The sequence below is a fragment of the Triturus cristatus genome, chromosome 4_1 (genome assembly GCF_964204655.1).
Source record: "Triturus cristatus chromosome 4_1, aTriCri1.1, whole genome shotgun sequence".
NCBI classification, from domain to species: Eukaryota; Metazoa; Chordata; class Amphibia; order Caudata; family Salamandridae; genus Triturus; species Triturus cristatus.
In genome coordinates, this window is record NC_140585.1 from 954,702 (window position 1) to 961,737 (window position 7,036).

At 40.0% G+C, this 7,036-nt stretch overlaps 1 pseudogene across 1 annotated transcript in view; it reads left to right on the forward strand.

Annotated features, from left to right (window-relative positions):
* The window catches only part of LOC146839248 (uncharacterized), a 200,389-nt pseudogene extending 194,707 nt beyond the window's left edge, over window positions 1–5,682 (forward strand). Inside the window, exons 7-8 of the transcript XR_014981051.1 lie at window positions 382–1,256; window positions 1,330–5,682. The product of XR_014981051.1 is annotated as an uncharacterized LOC146839248 (transcript). The remainder of the gene's footprint in view (window positions 1–381; window positions 1,257–1,329) is intronic.
* The last annotated feature ends 1,354 nt before the right edge of the window (window positions 5,683–7,036 follow it).

Here is a 7,036-nt window from a genome sequence, read left to right on the forward strand (position 1 = left end):
CCTGGCACAAAGTTTAGAAGGGGACAGTGCTATGTATTGCTAATTCATAAAGCCACTCTGGCATGCCCTAATCATCAGAACTTGTATGAACAAATATACTTAAACTGGACTCACAAACTGAGTTTAATTCAACTTGAGAGAACTCACCCGGGCAGAACTTGGAGAAAATGAATCCATCTTAATAAATACAAGGGTCTCCTCAGTGAAAGTTTATAAAACAGGTTAGACAGGCTGCCTTTAAAAGTAAGAAAATAATCTCCAGATAAAAAAGCTATAAGAGCATCTGCAGTTTATTTGAGAAGTTAATGCGGAGTGTAACATTAACATGGCCGGTGTCCAGGAGCAAACCCAGCATGGAGACTCACATAACTCAAATAAAAGTAATGGATGTGAGAACAGCTTTAGTTGTCAATCCCACCCCACTAAACACAAGATAACTCACACTGGACAAAAAACGTATCAGTGTCCTGAATGCCAGAAATGCTTCACTAACAAATCCTCTCTCATTCAACATGTGATAATCCACACTGGGCATAAACCTTATCAGTACTCAGAATGCCAGAAAGACTTTCGTTACCAAACCTCTCTCATTGTGCATGTGAGACGCCACACTGGGGAAAGACCGTATCAATGCAATGAATGCCAGAAAAGCTTCAGTCAGGGAGCATGTTTAATTCAACATGAGAGAATCCATACTGGACAAAAACCGTATCAGTGCTCTGAATGCCAGAAAAGCTTCAGTCAGAAAGGTAATCTCACTCAACATGAGAGAACTCACACTGGACAAAAACCGTATCCGTGCACTGAATGCCAGAAAAGCTTCAGTCAGAAAGGTACTCTCACTCAACATGAGAGAACTCACACTGGACAAAAACCGTATCCGTGCACTGAATGCCAGAAAAGCTTTAGCAGGAAAGACAGTCTCATTCGACATGAGAGAACACACACTGGGCTAAAACCTTATCAGTGCTCAGAGTGCCAGAAAAGCTTCAGTCGGAAAGGTCATCTCTCTCAACATGAGAGAACTCACACTGGACAAAAACCGTATCAGTGCACTGAATGCCAGAAAAGCTTCAGTCAGAAAGGTAATCTCACTCAACATGAGGGAACTCACACTGGGCTAAAACCTTATCAGTGCTCAGAGTGCCAGAAAAGCTTCAGTCAGAAAGGTAATCTCGCTGAGCATAAGATAGCACACACTGGGTACAAACTTTATCAGTGCTCAGACTGCCAAAAAAGCTACAGTCATAAGGCCAGTCTCATTACACATGAAAGAATCCACACTGGGCTAAATTCTTCAGTGCCAGAAAAGCTTCAGGCAGAAATCAGATCTCATTCAACATGAACACACTCACACTGGGCTAAAACCATATCAGTGCACTGAATGCCAGAAAAGCTTTAGTAGGAATAGTGATCTCACTCGACATAAAATGGCACACACTGGGTACAAACCTTATCAGTGCTCAGTGCCAAAAAAGCTTCAGTTCTAAGGCCTATCTCATTAAACATGAGGAAATCCACACTGGTCAAAAAACCTTATCAGTGCTCTGAATTTCAGAAAAGCTTCATCTGGAAATCTAGTCTTGCTCAACATGAGAGAACTCACACTGGAGAAAGACCTTATCAGTGCTCTGAATGCCAGAAAAGCTTTAGCTTTATATCTGTTCTTACTCAACGTGAGAGAACTCACACTAGACAAAACCTTGTTATTGCTGTAAATTCCTGGGAAGTGTCAGCTGGAGATTCAATCCGATTGAACATATGAGAAACCACAAAGAGAAAGCAAATTATCAGTGCCCTCAATCTAACAAAAAGTTCAGTAGTAAATGCAACCTCAGTACATGAGAGACAGTGTGGGAGAGTATAAGGTGCTCCGTGTCAACCCTGGAGAGAAGGTTTCAGTATCGCAGAACATTCACATGAAGTGGCCACAAAGACATCGATCCATTGATTGTCCGAACTGTCTACTGAGAAAAGGACACAGCTAGGGATGAAAATGCTTTAATTAACCTTATTCCTTAGTGACTATTTGTGGCCTCATTCCATTCAGAGTGTTTTTCTCCCTCTGGGTTAATAAGCCAGGGCATCAACCCACAAGGTCAAGTAGATCCTGAATTTGAGGCCACGCCCCTATGATCTGGAACGCAAGTCACCTCAAACTATTTCCAACCTTAATGAGCCTCACCAAGGAGCTGCAGCAGGAGTCCCTTTGCCGTAGGTCTCTATGGGACCAACATCTGTTCATGTCTGTACCACATAGAGGTGAACATTGAGAAAATCTAAAGGGGATGGAAAGACTGGTCGTTAATCTCAGCAACATCCCACCGCATCTTTCTCTAGTCTTTTTGCAACTACTGACAGGACCAAACCTATGCAAACCATTCTTGGCCCCACCATAAATAGTCCTAAACACCTCTCTTCCGAGGGGACACAGTCTAATATTACAATGATCCACTTGAATGACCTCTTTCCATTTCCTTTTTTGCTACAAATGGAGCCTGCTTCCTATCTGCTAGGAACAGTCTCACGAGCTTTACAATCACATCAGATACATCCAAGAGTCTCACAAATATTCAGGCCTATAAATGAACTACAATAAGACGATTAAAGCACTACAAAATGCGATTCACAAACCTATGTGCAGAGTTGTCAGCCTTGTCTGCCCAATTTCCACACTTTAATATACCTTTTAGTAGTAAATGTGGGAGGGACAGTGGGGATTGAATGTAAAATGGAAAATACGTATAAATAAAGTTGAGAGGCTAAGGGAGGAGTTTAGGGAAGGACAAGAACTCACCCATAAAGTAGTAAGATCATTTCTATTTACAAGACCCGCTTCAAAAGTTACTACAGCCATAATGTGCATAAAACCGTCTTAAATGTACTCCAAATGACACATACCCATCTGCTGGAACTGCAACACCCTCCCTAAATAATAATGGAAATTGGGCCGTCAAATAAAATCTCCTAGGAAATATTGTTTAATTTAATACTGTAAACTAGTTAATCTGAATATATGTAATTTAATGGCATAAAATATCTAAAGAAAACATTTTATTATTTTAGGATGTTTTTAATTTAAGCACTAATATAACATTCATTATTAGTAAAGTAAAAATTATCTTTTTGTCCTCATTCCACGGTTAGTCACTGTCCAACTCTAGTTATCCCAGTCGATAGACTGAGATACTCCTTACTGAAGATACGACTGAATCAATCAATCATTTGTAAAGCGCACTACATACCCGCGAGGGTCTCAAGGCACTGGGGGGGCGCTGCTGATTGAACAGCCAGGTCTTGAGTATCCTCCTGAAGATCAGCAGGTCTTGGGTCTGTCGTAGGCTAAGTGGCAGGGTGTTCCATGTCTTAGCGGCGAGGTGGGAGAATGATCTCCTCCCGCCGGTGCTTGTTCTTCTGATGCGCGGGACGGTGGCGAGTGAGAGGTAGGCGGAGCGGAGCTGGCGGTTGGGGATGTAGAAGGAAAGCCATCTGTTGAGGTGTCTTGCTGAATGGTATTATACACAATGCGGTCCGACCTCAACTCAGCAAAGTTATGACTTAATCATTGGACTAATAGGATTAGCTTGCCAGGTTACAAAAGGAGACCTATGCCTTCCAATTTCTTTGTTATACGCTAGGTCTAGTTTACTCACATGCCTCACTGTCTTAATACAGTCTAATTCAGATGGCAGAACCAGAGAAATTCAGGGTTTACAAATCTTCCTTTTTTGCAAGTAAGAACAAAAGGTTCTCTTGGTGCTCTGAGGTTATTCAATGCCAAGTCTACACCAAAGGATATCAGAGAATGTCTTATCTTTACTTCACAGCCCGTGAGTTCCTCTACATAGTCACCTACTTTATTTCAGTAACGTTTAAGCATAGGACAATTGATGAACTTATGCTTGTTGCCTGCTCACGTCATACCTCACCACTTCTAACCTGGGGCCACTTGGGAGAACTTAGCTAGTCTCTGGGGCATCCAACAGGCTCTGTGGGGAGTGAAGAGATAGTTTTGCTTCAGCGGTGCAGACTTTACTGTTTTATCAAGAAAACTATGAGATACTTCCAGAGGTCTTCCATAGCCAGCTGCCTCAGGTCTTTCTCGAATATCCGGTGTGGGTCTATATTCTTCTTACCCTCTGCCACCACCATGCTCCAGTACGACAAAGATGCTTCCTTATTAATCCATTTATCCTCATTTCAAGAGGGTTTTGTGTTCCAGGGCTCTATTTTCCCTAGTCCCTGAGCGACCACCATGAACAAATCTGCAGATATTTCAACTTGGAGATTTCCCTTCCTATTAACAACTAGAAGGGTGTCAATCGACCTCAGATCCCCCAGGTACTAGGGTTTACCGTTTGTATTGGGAATCTGAGTTCATCCCTCAACCCCACAGGACTCCCATGGGAGTCCCAAATGGGAGCAGAGTCCGAATAGCAGTGGATCCCTTTTGTCTTCCTTAAGTGCTGCCAAAGGTCCTTCTCAGCCGTACTTGCTTAAATGTTGAATCTCTTAATTATATAAAAAATGTCCAGGAATCGGGAATCTCAACACAGCAGAATACATTTGAAAAGTTTATTAAACTTGAAAAAAATGAAATATTTTAATGTTAAATATTAATGTAAATTAGTTTTATATGCCTTAAAAGTAGAAAAAAATAAAATGTTACAACACTTGTAACTTGTGTTTTAATTAGGGGTCCCGGTTTTATGATATTTATTTTTTAGACATTTATGTCTGTATTTAACCGTATTTATTTTTTGCTAAATTTATCTGTATTTATCCATATTTATTTTGGGTTTTGTTGAAAAACTACGCTGAAATAGTATATTTCCACGTTTATTTAACCAGTAAATATGCACTCATATTTGAATGCCAACTAGGTTTCAGTTCTGTAAACACCCGCAGAAGATAAATCAATGTACTTCTAAGAAAATATGTAAATTGCACTATCAACCGTGTGCATATCTACTGCTGTTAAAGCCTCTTTACTAAAAGGCCTTTCTTTTTAGCCTCCTTACCTATCTATCCACACAGCTATTGGCCTGGCAGACAGTATTTAGAATTACTCAAAAAGCAACCCAATTTCCATTTTTATCCATACTTAAAAAGAAATACAAACAAGAAAAAAAATGTATTCTGTCTGTATTTATCTGTAAAATTCAGTAAAAACGGAAAACCGGGAGCCTTAATTTTAATTAACTATTTAATTAATTTAAATGTGATAAAAATGCTTTTTAAAGATCTGTTTATACAAATCCCACTTAGAAATGAAATTGTTGTATTTATTTGTTAGATTACTGAATTGCCTTACACATATCTGTTCAGAGAGGCACTGCCTTACAAAAAGTTATGTATAGACTATATGAAGTTTTTTCTCATTGTTATAATATTTTCATAAATTAAAAGGTCCTCATTTTATCATGAAGTAATTATTTTTGAAATATATGTACTTTTGTAACATTCTTTTAAATGTATATGCAGGCTAAATAAATCAATTAATGAAATTGTTGAATGTATTTGTTATATTACTGAATTGCCTTACACATCTGTTCAGAGAGGACACTGCCTTACAAAATTCTGTATAGACTTATTTGAAAATTATTTTTAAAATTGTTACAGTATTTTTAATAGGTTCAAATGTTATCATAATGTAATTATGTTTTAAATATATACTTTTCTAACCTTCTTTTTTTGAATGTAAAATAATTGTCATTTACATTTACTGCCTATGGGTTCTATTTTTAAGTCTCTGCTACAATTCTTTTGTAAGGGAGGGTTTTGGCTATGTGTGGGGCTGCACTTTCTATTGCTCCACTTTGGCTGTAGGAAGTTACATTTGTAAATTTTGCCCCACCTCAGTTTAATGGTGTGGAGACGCGCAGGTCTGCACTTTTGAGTAACTTTACACTTGTATTGGTGAATAGCACAAAGTAGCAAAGTTACTCTAAGAGCATCCTTGCATGTGTAGTGTACTCACAGGTGTAAGATACTTTTGTGAATAGCCCTCGAGGCGGCCATCTCGACCTGAGTGTTTAATTTTTGTAGTAAAGCTAAAGTGGACGCGGGCACTTGGGCTGTTATTAGAGCGAATGGGAAGATCCTGTGCAAACACCAGAGCACTCGTCCGATGTGTTTGTTTGAGGAGTGACAACCAATATCTTGATGTAATTTTCCTGGACTTGCTACATCTCTCGCCTCCTGAGGGCCTCTTGTAGCAGCGATTTGATACTGCAGTAGTAGGATCAGGTAACTTCTCCATGTTATGATTTGCTTTTATATTTTCCCTTCTCTTCCTTTCACCTGATTGTCGTGTTTAGTTGGCACTGAAATGTACTCTGCTGTTGAATGGTTCTGAGGTCTTATTCTTCATGTACATTTTTAAATGATTAACAGTTGTTTTGCAGCGTGAATCCTTTTCTGGATTCACATGCTGTGGATTATTCTGCCATCTAGTGGTTGGGTCCGGAATTGCTTTGTGGTTTTCTTTCGTTTTTTTTTTCTTGTTTTGGTCGCTGTCGACCACCATTTGGTGCCAGGTACGTCCCCTGTGTAACGACAGATGGTATCCTGGAGGTCAACATGCGTGGTAGCCATTTTCTGATTCTTTTTCCCACCGTTGGGTCTCGAAGCAAGACTGGAAGAAAATTCTAATTTTTCCCAAACAACTTAAAAAAAGAAGATTGTTGAAGAAATTTCAACCAACATCGACGTCGGACAGGAAGAAAACCACTCCGGTCCACAAATGGCGAGGTAGGGGTCATGGAGAATACCCCCTTCAAATTCTGCCCAAAGGCACCAGTGACCGAACAGGACTACGTCTATGCCATAGAGGCAGAAGATGCCGAGGAAGTGGGTATCTTCGACTCCCCTCAACCCTGGTACCTTGAGGTGAAGAACCCGAGGATTATGGAGACATACCCGAAGACGAGAACTCAGAAAAATTCAATGACACATGGAATGACCTGGACACGAGAGCCTGGAAGAAGAGATTTGCAGCTACCCTTCGAAAGCTTCACCATCAGATGACTTGGCA